General features: G+C 40.8%; 5 non-coding genes across 5 annotated transcripts; all 5 read left to right on the top strand.

Moving 5' to 3' along the window:
• Window positions 1-2,092: 2,092 nt before the first annotated feature.
• On the top strand, window positions 2,093-2,164 carry Trnam-cau. The gene has a single exon. It is a non-coding gene; the product is annotated as a tRNA-Met (tRNA).
• A 505-nt stretch (window positions 2,165-2,669) lies between these two features.
• Window positions 2,670-2,741, top strand: Trnam-cau. Its single transcript has one exon. It is a non-coding gene; the product is annotated as a tRNA-Met (tRNA).
• A 1,448-nt stretch (window positions 2,742-4,189) lies between these two features.
• Trnam-cau lies at window positions 4,190-4,261 on the top strand. The gene has a single exon. It is a non-coding gene; the product is annotated as a tRNA-Met (tRNA).
• A 2,720-nt stretch (window positions 4,262-6,981) lies between these two features.
• Window positions 6,982-7,054, top strand: Trnav-cac. Its single transcript has one exon. It is a non-coding gene; the product is annotated as a tRNA-Val (tRNA).
• Window positions 7,055-9,227: 2,173 nt separating this feature from the next.
• Window positions 9,228-9,299, top strand: Trnam-cau. The gene has a single exon. It is a non-coding gene; the product is annotated as a tRNA-Met (tRNA).
• Window positions 9,300-12,688: the final 3,389 nt, after the last annotated feature.

Here is a 12,688-nt window from a genome sequence, read left to right as displayed (position 1 = left end):
ATTATTATTATTATTATTATTATTATTATTATTATTATTATTATTGCTATTATTATTATTTTTATTATTATTATTATTTTTTTTATTAGTTATTATTATTGTTATTATTATTATTATTAGTTATTATTATTATTATTATTATTATAATTTTTATTATTATTATTATTATTATTATTATTATTATTATTATTATTATTATAATTTTTATTATTATTATTATTATTATTATTATAATTATTATTATTATTATTTGCAGCGTTATTATTATTATTATTATTGTTAATATTATTATTATTATTATTATTAGTTTTATTATTATTATTATTGTTATTATTATTATTATTATTATTATTATTATTATTATTATTATTATTATTATTATTATTATTATTAGTATTATTATTATTATTATTATTATTATTATTATTAATATTATTATTATTATTATTATTATTATTATTATTATTATTATTATTAATATTATTATTATTAATATTGTTTCTATATTATAATTATCATCAATATACACAGTACTTTTTTTTTTACGTGGGGTCGTTTATATAGGGCGAGAATATTGGGAGGGGTCCACTGTTATCTGCTGGCCTCTCCTCGCCCCTCACCTGTCACTCAGGCGGTCACCAGGCGTGTAACTCACCACCACTCCTCTCTGGACACTCTCTCATCCTCCTTCTTCTTGACACTCTCTTCCCCCTCCCCCATCTTCCTCCCGACACACTCTCTTCCTCTGCCTCCTCCTCCCCCATCTTCCTCCCGACACACTCTTTTCTTCCCTCCTCCTCCCCCATCTTCCTCCCGACACACTCTTTTCTTCCCTCCTCCTCCTCCCTCTTCCTGCTCCTCTTACTCCCTGTTATATTATTTAGTTATATTTGTTTGTGTGTGTTCCAGGCAGTAAGGTTAGGTTAGGTTAGGTACCCTCAAGAGATTCAGATTCATGAACCTGAAGCATTTATGGACAGAATAATGTATCAGTCTACTGCTTCGGGTTCACAACTCTCGAGGGTTCATGGTTCGGTTGTTTGATAAATAAACCAGAACGCGAAATTTTGCTATAGGTTAGGTAAGGTTAGGTTAGGTTACGTTACGTTACGTTTCTTTGGGTTGAGTTTGATTAGGTTTGGTTAAATTAGGTTTGGTTAGGTTAGGTTGTATCTATTGGGTAAAACACAAGAAGCAAAATTTAGTTTTCTGGTTCTTTTGAAAACATCCACAACGCGTTGTGTTCGTTTTCGTTCTTTGAGCCCAACATATATACTGTAAATCCAAAATTATAGTAACACATTCTTTATACCACTAATACCATTATGTCATATATCGTCACGTAGATAGAAAAAGATTACCATTTCAATAATTATATATATTGCCGTTAAGACATGATCCTCACTGTTTCTGTCACCTTGTTTCACCTTAATACAACTCATGTTGTATTGCTTCCCTCACTTGTCAGACTAATGTGTATCAACTCCACTATAAAATATGTATATACTTAGAATATTAATTAAAACATAAAATAAAAATAAAATTAAATAAAATAAATAACGAAGTGATAATCGTGGTAACATTGGCATATGTTCTTACTACAACCATGTTAAGTGGACTGCTCCAGATGATGTTAATGTTCTATGATAAATGAGGTATACTGAAGGATAGCTTCAGGCGTAGGTTGGGTGGACATATGAGCAATAGGGGCTGGGTGTAAATGGGACTGCCCAGTATGGACCAATAGGCCCGCTGCAGTTTCCTCCATTCTTATGTTCTTATGTACTAAGAGAGCTCTGTATCTGCATTTTTCTGACTAAATAAACAGTTTTATTATCAATAATATCAATCCAGGTCTGCCTCTAGGTGAGTCAGTCAGTCAAGCTCGTCATTCATTGAGCTGACTCAGGCAGCTAGTACGTCAAATTCTTGGTGTTTCTTTAGCGGTAATAATGGCGATGGTCATCATGACACAGGTGAAAGTGCAGTAGAGTGACACCAACAGGTAACACCTTAAAAGCTTCCACACACTCACACATTAACGTGGATATTAAGAAAAACATTATTTAAGTCTTCTCTCATTGTTACTAGTAGCAGAGTGGCGCAGTGGAAGCGTGCTGGGCCCATAACCCAGAGGTCCGTGGATCGAAACCACGCTCTGCTATATTCGAATAATTTTGTGTCGGTGTCTGTGGGAAGGAGTGACGTGGTTAACTGGCAAGGCGGTGTAACACTGGATCAGAAAGCTGGAGACTGAACCAGGGACACAGCTCACCACCTACACCTTGGGATCACTACACCTACACCTCGGGATCACTACACTCACCACCTACACCCAGTAATTATGACACTTGCTATATTACACCAAATGGTCGATGCCTTTACCAGCCTACACTCAGAGGTCAATATACACCTGCCTACACTTAAATGTTTATACCCAACCATCGCTACACTTATCTACACCTACCCGTGTTACACCTCCGCCTTAATACCAAACCTAGTTCTCACAGTAACCAATATTGGGATCACCAGAAGTGGTACCTCAGAATATTTCACCTGGTGATTAAACACCTGGACGCTAATTTAACACAATTTACACTAAAATTATGGACTATTTTCTATTCTTAATATCAAATGAAATTTCAGAAGCATCTTGGTTATATTACAATAGCAGAGTGGCGCAGTGGAAGCGTGCTGGGCCCATAACCCAGAGGTCCGTGGATCGAAACCACACTCTGCTATCATCATTTTTTCCCAGTCCTGATCATAGAAACGGATTTTTTTTTAATAAAATATTCTATAACAAGTACACCTCCTGTGATGAAACCGGGCAGGTGTGGTGGGGAAAAACAGGTCAAAGGCCAAAGCTGCAGGAGGTTATCCTGGCCTGACTTGGGTATGTGCCCCGAGGTACAGTTGTGGACAAAAAAAATCGTCTGAGAGGGAGAGTAAGCGGTGTCTGCCTCAAAATTAAACGAAAAATCAATTTGTGGTGTGGAAAGAAAACCGTAGACTTTAATCGCCACTTCTATCCGACGTGTCAGGTCTCTACCTATTACTACTACTTTGCTGTCACTCGGAATCGAGTATGACGATCATCCAGCTATGATACATGATATGAGTTGTAAAAATATCACCATCGTTGGTGAACTCTGAGGTGACTCGAGAGGCCGATACGGGGCCGGCAGGGTCGTCCACAAATATTGCAGGTGTAGATAGTGCGAGAAGGGCGGCGGCAGCGTCTTTCCGTCGCTGGCGCTTGTCTGCTTCGGTATGCTGTCGATGTAGAGTGATCGTCTCTCAAATGAGGGGGTAAATTTGGCACTTTTTCAGGTTTGTCTTAAGACTACCCTTATACCCTTTCTGTTGCCCGCCAGCTTTACGTTTGTCATTCATTAGGCGACAGTAAAGTAACTATTTTAGGAATCTGCTATCGTCCACGCGGGTAATATGGCCAGTCCAACGTAGTTGTTCATGGATAATGGTAGCTTCGATGCTCCTACATTTGGTGTCAGAGAGAATACCGGTATTTGTTTTCTTGTCTTCCCGGCGAACTCAGAGGATGGAACGTAGACTAAATAGGTGAAAGTTTTCAAGTGCACACACAAACATACAGGTTACATCAACACCTTTTTCACTCATATTTTATCAAAGGAAGACACACATAAAAAAAATAATACGAACAGACAAGATTACCACAACAACAGGGACAAGACACACTTCCTGCCCAACACACACAAGGGGGAACAAGTCAAGACACACACCAGATTTTTCTCATCATTATGCAGGAATGGCGTCATCAACAGCAAAAATAAATGACTACAGTATTATTTTGTTGTCATTCATGTTAGATTACTTGAAGATTAGGCACCCTAACTTATTCCAGCTTACGCATGAATACTTTTACGATACCTGGGGGAGGTTCAGTCAGTGTTAAAGTTACGGTGGCCTAATCATAGGGTGAAATAAGGTAGGGTGTCTAATCTTGTGGTAATCCCAGATGTTTCCTGTTCTGGTGTTCCTCTTCCACAACAAGACCCTAAAATCTATCATATTTACCTCTGGTTCCTTATACAACGCAGGAACATCCACCTACACCAAGTAAACAAACTAAAAAATCTAAGCCATGATCTATTTTCTGTTATTAGAACCAAATGAAAATTCAGAAATATTTTGTGTGTATTTAAGAAGCAGAGTGGCGCAGTGGAAGCGTGCTGGGCCCATAACCCAGAGGTCCGTGGATCGAAACCACGCTCTGCTATATTCGACTCATTTTTGTGTCGGTGTCTGTGGGAAGGAGTGACGTGGTTAACTGACAAGGCGGTGTAACACTGGATCAGAATGCTGGAGACTGAACCAAGGACACGACAGGGAATTAGTTTGTGTGAAAAAGCGCACTGATGACGAACATATTTAATGGTTAATTCATTCACCAAATTATACCCAGAGATCGAGCCGGTACACCCAGTGGTCACTACACTAAATGACTCTAAACCAGTGATCACTACACTCACCACCTACACCTTGGGATCATTACTCATCATCTACACCTTGGGATCACTACTCATCATCTGCACCTTGGGATCACTACTCATCATCTACACCTTGGGATCATTACTCATCATCTACACCTTGGGATCACTACACTCACCTCTCACACCCAGTGGTCACGACACTTAATATATCACACCAAATGGTCGATACTTTTACCAGCCCACACTCAAAGGTCAATATACACCTGCCTACACTTAATTACCAAAACCCAACCATCGCTACACTTACCTACACCCACCTGTGTTAATACTACCGCCTTATACCCAAACGTATGTCTCACAGTAACCAATATTGGGATCACCAAAAGAATTACCACCAGCATATTTTACCTGATGATTAAACACCTTAACGCCAACTTAACTAAATTATCTAAAAAAAAAATGGACGATGAAAATTAAGTACACGAACCAATCTACAGACTATGTGCTTGTTCTTTCTACAAACAGCGTCTTAGTTACTGTACAGACTGTGTGTTTGTTCAATGTTTCAAGACGATATATGAAAACTGTTACTTCACAATACAAGTCATCTACTTAATGTCATAAATCACACACAAACCCACATTGACCTTCTCGTCCCCCCGTCAACATACAGTGCCCTCCCATACAGTTGAGTACATAGCGCACACACACACACACACACACACACACACACACACACACACACACACACGAACACTTTACATGTAAAATCTTTGTCGTTATTTTTCCAATTAAAAAGACACAGACCTGCAGAGAAATGATAATTTTGAGGTGAACCTTGGAGTAGGGTCCTTAAAAAGCTTTTTTTTGTAGTTTTTATATCTTAGAAGGTTGTTGAAAAGAATCTAGGTGATGACATCCTGGCCATTACTGAAATTAATTTGTTTTGCAATATTTCCATAACTACAAGGTATACGATCAAATAAATGGCGTCTATACCCGTGTTTTCAAGATCTGTGAATCAAATGAAATGGGCGCTGAGTATGTACGTCTCTACCAAACTCACCAAAGATGTTGGTGACATGACCGGAGGGTAAAAACAAGTGGATATCACAACCCACAAAGAAGAAACACCATCACGAGTACACGCCGACGACCAGGACCGGGTGAATATTCGAGAGAAGTTGCAGTGTTGTGTAAACCCCTGGACAAAGACGACCATCCACAAGGCGTCCTGAACATCGTCACTGGAAGGGTTACTCCATTTTCACTGGTACATCCATAGCACTTGGCCATGAACTTAGCAGCTTCGTCGATTACCTCTGGCATAGCGGTATCCAGTTCCCCTAGCTTCTTTTGAGTCTGCTTGGCTTGAAAGGTTCTCAAGAACAGTGGCTTTGCCAACGCCAAACAGCTAGGCCACATTGTCACACCCAGATAGGCCATGCATTGCCAGAAGCTGTGGGGCAATCTTGGTGTGTGTCGTTGCTGTTGCTGCTACATCAATCATGGCTCTGTCTGGACGAGTGGCTCCCATGGTCAATTGGCAGCTGAGGACCAAGTTTGTGGAGGAGGAGCACGAAGACGTCTGTATCATCACATAATACATTTATGCTTGTGGCCCCATTTTCTGCAAGGTTCGCCATTTGTTGTACGATGATAACGTCTGCCTCTTCGTGGTAAGTTGTTAAATCACTCCTCCGCCGAAGGACAACACCACTGACTTGTACGGGTATTGGATATGTACCGGTTATGATTAGCTTGGTCTTGTTCTAAAGTCCTCTTCTGATCAATTCTTCACAGACTATGTTGATGAGCTGGACTTTATTACCAGCTACCGTCAGGACTGTTTTCTGCGGTGGCAGAGAACTCTGTGGATTGAGGCGATGGTGCTGAATGACATGTTGACCAGCTCGTGTCGATCTTGTCGAAATCTTAATGCTATAGTTCATGTAGCGGTCTAAGATGACGAATACATCATTGTCCACGTAGTCCTGGGTAGTTCCCTTGTATGGCCAGTGCTCACACCACAGAATGGCACATCCATCGATGATGAGGATTTGTGTATCCGGTGATAGACGGACGGAAACCAACTCTTGGAATTTCTTCTTGAGTGTCGACTTTGAACTGGCAATGAGCATACCTCGGGACTCTGTGAACATGGGTGTTGGAAGAGGAGCTAGCTCGTACTTGAGGACAGTTGTTAGTTCTACGTCCCTCGCTTGGTGTAGACCCAACAATCTGTAGTAGATGAGATTAATGTCATACACATCTTTGCCTGATACTCTCATGGACTTCTTCTTGATTTTCATTGTGATGAATTTCTTCGAAAGTGGACCATGGACCCCTGATGGCAAGGAGTTATCAAAAGACACCATCTGTGCTTTGCCTCAGTCAACAGTTTGTGAACATTCACGGATTCAAGACCAACCTTTCCAGTGACGATGATCATGACATCACAAAGAGTGATCATTCCTTCCTAACAGACTACATCATGTTATTACAGGTTTCCGTAGTGTAGTGGTTATCACGTGCGCCTCACACGCGCAAGGTCCCCGGTTCGATCCCGGGCGGAAACACGATTATTCTTTTTATGAAAGTTAAAAATCATCACATTATGTAGTGTAACGAGATCTGTTTAGCACTGTGAAAATTGTCCTGTGTTTGTTTTGTAGAGCCAGTGTGTTTATGCTTGTACAGACTGTGTTTGTTTAATATTTTAACACGAACTATGATATTTGTTTGTTCACAATACAAGTCATCTACTTTGTCATAAGTTCCTACTACTTTGCTGTCACTCGGAATCGATTATGACGATCATCCAGCTATGATACAATGATGTGAGCTATTAAGGATGTCACCTTCGTTGGTGAATTCAGATGTGACTAAAGAAGCCGATACGGGACCGGCAGGGTCGTCCACAGATGCTGCACGTGTTGAGGGCTACATCTAGTGCGGGAGGGGCGGCGGCAGCGTCTTTCCGGCATTGGCACTTGTCTGCCTCTGTATGGAGTCGCGCTAACTTGAAAGTAGTGGCAAGGTGTGGAGTAATCGTCTCCCAGGTGAGTGGGTCGATTTGGCACTTTTTCAGGTTTGTTTTAAGACTATTCTTATACTTTTTCAGTTGCCCGCTAGCGTTACGTGACTGTAAAGCAGCTGCTTTGGCAGCCTACTGTCGTCCATGCTGTGTACTGGCAAGGGAAGACTTACGCAAAGTTGATTCTCTGTTCACCATGAGGGCTAGCCAGCGGCGGTAGCTGCAAGCGAGAGGAAGGAAGCTGTGCCTGCACGTTAACACTAACATAATGCTGCCACACTAGACGCATTACACTACCCTGTGTGCACACACATACAAGAGCAGTGACTAACATAGTTTTCGTGTTCTTGGTCCTGTACTGCTGTACTCCGGTACATTACTAGTAAACAATATTTTTATATACTTTTGCTACAACACTATTATAATGTGTTCACTACAACACCAGTACTATATGTTCACTACAACACCAGTACTATATGTTCACTACAACACCAGTACTATATGTTCACCACAACACCAGTCCTATATGTTCACCACAACACCAGTCTATATGCAGTACTTATATGTTCACCACAACACCAGTCCTATATTTCACCACAACACCAGTATATGTTCACCACAACACCAGTCCTATATGTTCACCACAACACCAGTCCTATATGTTCACCACAACACCAGTACTATATGTTCACCACAACACCAGTCCTATATGTTCACCACAACACCAGTCCTATATGTTCACTACAACACCAGTACTATATGTTCACTACAACACCAGTACTATATGTTCACTACAACACCAGTACTATATGTTCACCACAACACCAGTCCTATATGTTCACCACAACACCAGTTCTATATGTTCACTGTGTACAGGCCACAGTATACCTGCACTCTCAATGTCCACTGTATAGCTGCACTGCCTTTGTATGTGTTGAACCACTGTAGACATGTTTAAGGTAATTACCAAGAGAGGTTAGGTTATGTCGGGTTAGCGTTTGGGCGTTTAATCACCACGTGAAAAAACTGGGGTGTCTATTCTTCAGGTAATACTAAAAATATTTAAAATAAAATCAGATGAAACAGTGGCCCCGTGCTGTGATTAATGGCATTGGCTACCTTAGTGGAGTACAGCATTATATGTATCCGAGTTCTGTAATACCAGGTGAACCACAGTAATTCGCTCGTCTCATGTTCCTGTAATACCCTCACTCTTCATCCGTGTGCAAATGTTGGAAAACTTCGGTGTAACTCTTCAGGGAATGGTAACCCAGCCAGTAGGTTCCGTCTGACAGGGCAGATGAGAGAACTTTAACAAAAATCAAATTAATTTTATAAAAAGAGATAAAGAAATAAAAGATTAACTCTTGAGCTTCAGTTTCAGTCTTTTTCTCCTCTATTTTTTTCTTCCCCCCCCCCCCATTGTGGGTTGACCGATGACCTGTGCCCGGGTGGGCTATTACCCGTAAAAAAAATATATAAATAAAATAAATAAATAAATAAACCACCCAAAGCACAGCATTTATTGAGCTTGCTGGTGCAGATATTCTTTCAACTTTTTAGTACACGTTAACAAATGAATAACATTACTATGGCGTGCAGCACCGTGATACAGGAGGTAATGGTACAGTGCAGCAGCTTTAACATGTAGCGCCTTACAATGATGTCACGTTTAGAAATAAACTGGATCTTGTATTTTACTACTCAAGTAACGCAGCAGAGTGGCGCAGTGGAAGCGTGCTGGGCCCATAACCCAGAGGTCCGTGGATCGAAACCACGCTCTGCTAGCCTCGTTTTTCCAGATCCTGATCGTATATACGGCTTTTTTTTCTCTTTTTTTTTCTTTTTTTTAATAAAATATTCTATAACAAGTACACCGCCTGTGATGAAACGGGGGCAGGTGTGGTGGGGAAAAACAGGTCAAAGGTCAAAGCTGCAGGAGGTTATCCTGGCCGGACTTGGGTATGTGCCCCGAGGTACAGTTGTGGACAAAAAGAATTCAGCAGGGAGGGAGAGTAAGATGCGTCTGCCTCATGATTAAACTAAAAAATTAATTTGCAGTGTGGAAAGAAAACGGCAGACTTTTAATCGCCACCTCTATGCGACGTGTGTGGAGGGGACACACACAACCTTCCTCCCTGCCGAATTCTTTTTGTCCTAAACTGTACAGTCGGCAACAAAAGTTCTCGAACGCTCTAAACGTCTTATAATATGACAAAACTAATGAGAAATCTTAACAGTCCTCTGAGGAAGTTTTATTGCATATTAAATTATTGTACCTCTTTTCACCTGTAAATAACATAAAGACGAGCAATATTTTTTTATTACATATATTGAGTCACTTCCCAACCAGGCACACAATCCATTCTGAAACGACAAGAGCCATAACGCTCATGCTGACATCTGTCGTAACAGCTGTTTGAGAACTTTGTTGTCGACTGTACACACAGTCAAAAAAGTATCTTTACGGAGGTCCGATGAATTTCAAAACAAACACTGCGACGCCTGTTGTCTCGGTAAGGTTGTCAACACCCTTCGTCCGTTGTGGCTTATTATCCAACACAATATTGTAAAGATACGTCTTTAATTGCCTTACAGCCTGTGTGACTATGTATATAAGCCTTCAATTTCAGCGTAACAGTTAAATAAATCTTACCCCAGCATCAGATCAGTACACTGGTGAAAACTGGATGATAGTTTTAATTAAATCCAACCAGACACAGATTTGTCAGATTTACCCCGCAAGGGGGCTAGTTTGTGGGCACCCAATTGCATCTTGTGCAATGCAAAGCGCCAAACTGTTTGTAACGCCCAGCAGGGAAGTATGTGGAGTTCATGCTTGCCTTCTTTGATTCATGCGATTAAGGATGCAAGTGCCTGAAGGGCTATGGATAACCAAGGAACCATGTGAAGGTCAAAGTCCACAATTTAATGTCAAGAACCGTGATTTGACAAAATATTGTTTAATTGGTGGATGTAACACAGAACAAGTGGGTGTTGATCAAACAAGACTCCTGCAGATATTATACTGTTTCACTTTGACTGTGTTTATGATTTTGTCTCTTTTTATTTAAAGAAACAAACAGGGATGACCCAAAATTCGCCACAAGCTGCATTAGCATATAGTACGGGACGCAGTGAAGGTCTGTACAGTACAGCACGGGCGGGCCAGGAGCAGAGAGAAACACAGTCAGTGAGTCAGCTAAATCCCTCAGTAAACACATTCAATGAGCTGGCTGACGCAATCAAAAACTTTTATTGACAAATATGCATCATAACAATTTACATGGGTGTTGATGAGAGAGTAACTTACTTGGATGAGGTCAACATTAGCTCCCAGTTTATTTCACCTGATGATTTAAACACCCGAACGATACCTGAGGGGTTAGTTTAGGTAAGGTTATGTTAGGCTAGCTTATATTAGCATAGGTTAAGTTAGGTTAGATTAGGATAGTTTATATTAGGATAGGTTACATTACATTTGGGTAGGTTATATTTGGTGAGATTTGGTTAGTTATATGTTAGGTTAATCATAAGGTAAAATAAGCTGGAGGGTAATAATTCTTCACGTGAATCACTTTATCACGTTGAAGTAAACAGGTCACAGCTTTCGCCCACAGGCCAACCTACACCTGGCGAGGGTTGGTGCTCTGAGCAACACCTGCCCGTGTGCGCATTACACAATATTGTTGTTATTTACAGTAAGCCTAGAAGTTGCTAAAATTTTACTCGAGTACCTTTCTCGTGTACAATATGCAACACCTAACAATATACAACAGACTAATTGTCTAATAATAATGACAATAAGTGAAAAGCATACAAAATAAAATTACATTATAAACAGCAGAGATACAGTACTAAAAATATTTACGGAGATAACATTCATGATTCTGATAACAGCTGTCCCTGAGTCACTACCCACGCCACCCGGGGTCACAACACAGCGTAATAGCCATAACAGCTCTGCCACACCCTGTAAATTGGACCATTAACCGCAACTTTTATCTCCTTAACTACAACATTTAATATTCAACAGAGCTACACAGTGGAAGCGTACTGGGCCCATAACCTACTAGAGGTCCGTGGGTGAAAACAACGCTGTTATCCTGATTTGTTTTGTCTTCGGATACATGAGGCCGTTAATAATTTATATAATATTATTTCTTTCAAGTGTGTGAGCAGGTTTGTGAACACCAGGTTAGATCGGAGGTCATAACCCAAATGACCTGATTTCAATGAACGTCTGCAGATGGGTTGGATCTTGACCAATTTATGAAACTCGTTTTATTTGAAGAACTCTTTGTGTTACTTTTAAAAGAGTTATGTAAAATAATTTAGGTCACTATTATATTCCTTATTATTATGGAGACTCGTTCTTGACATTGACACTTCCTCCGTCTTATAATGATCTGATGTTAACAACCAATAATAACTTTACGACAATCACCTTAAAAAAACATTACATTATTCGTGGGAAATCCTTGTATGAAACACAAACAGTGACGCCAATAACCCCAACATCATAAAGGGAAATTTTTTACTAGCCGAGAGACGGACCTGAGGCCCAGCACGCTCCCCCTGTGCCACTCAGCTACACGAGTTATTTCATCACCCGCGCCGAGTCAAGAGCTTCAGTAGCAGAAACTTACTAGTGGTTAGCTCTCGCCTGCGAGTGATTTTTCACTGGCGCAAAAGTTGTTGGCCGGCAAACTTTTCCCGTCACTCTCCTGCTAGCGGGGCGGACGGGTGTACAAAACATGGTGGAATATTTTATGTCTTTCTTGTGTTTACAGCTTCGTGTTCTCCCCCAACGTGGTGTAGATATCCACGAAAACGGGAAGAAATTTGTTGACTACATCCTCACTTGCCCTATGACCTCCTACAGGTCCCCAGCCGTCACCAACAACTCGTTGCCTCTCAATGGAGATGAATTCTGGTGGGTAGCCAAAGCAGCTGAGGATCCACCAGAGGGCTTCCCTGTTCAGCGAGTCCAAGGCCTTGGTTAGGTCGATGAAGGCCATGTACTGGATGGTCTAAGGCCACATTGATATACTGGGAGGAAGTTTTCCTCCTCAGGAAGAAGTCTATTTAGGAGGACTTGGGCGATAATCTTGCCAGCTACGGACAGCAGCGAGATCCCGCGGTAGTTGCCACAGTCTGACCGGTCTCCCTTTTT

The sequence above is a fragment of the Homarus americanus genome, unplaced genomic scaffold (genome assembly GCF_018991925.1).
Source record: "Homarus americanus isolate GMGI-L3 unplaced genomic scaffold, GMGI_Hamer_2.0 scaffold26351, whole genome shotgun sequence".
Classification (NCBI taxonomy): domain Eukaryota; kingdom Metazoa; phylum Arthropoda; class Malacostraca; order Decapoda; family Nephropidae; genus Homarus; species Homarus americanus.
This window is presented reverse-complemented; position numbering and strand designations above follow the sequence as displayed.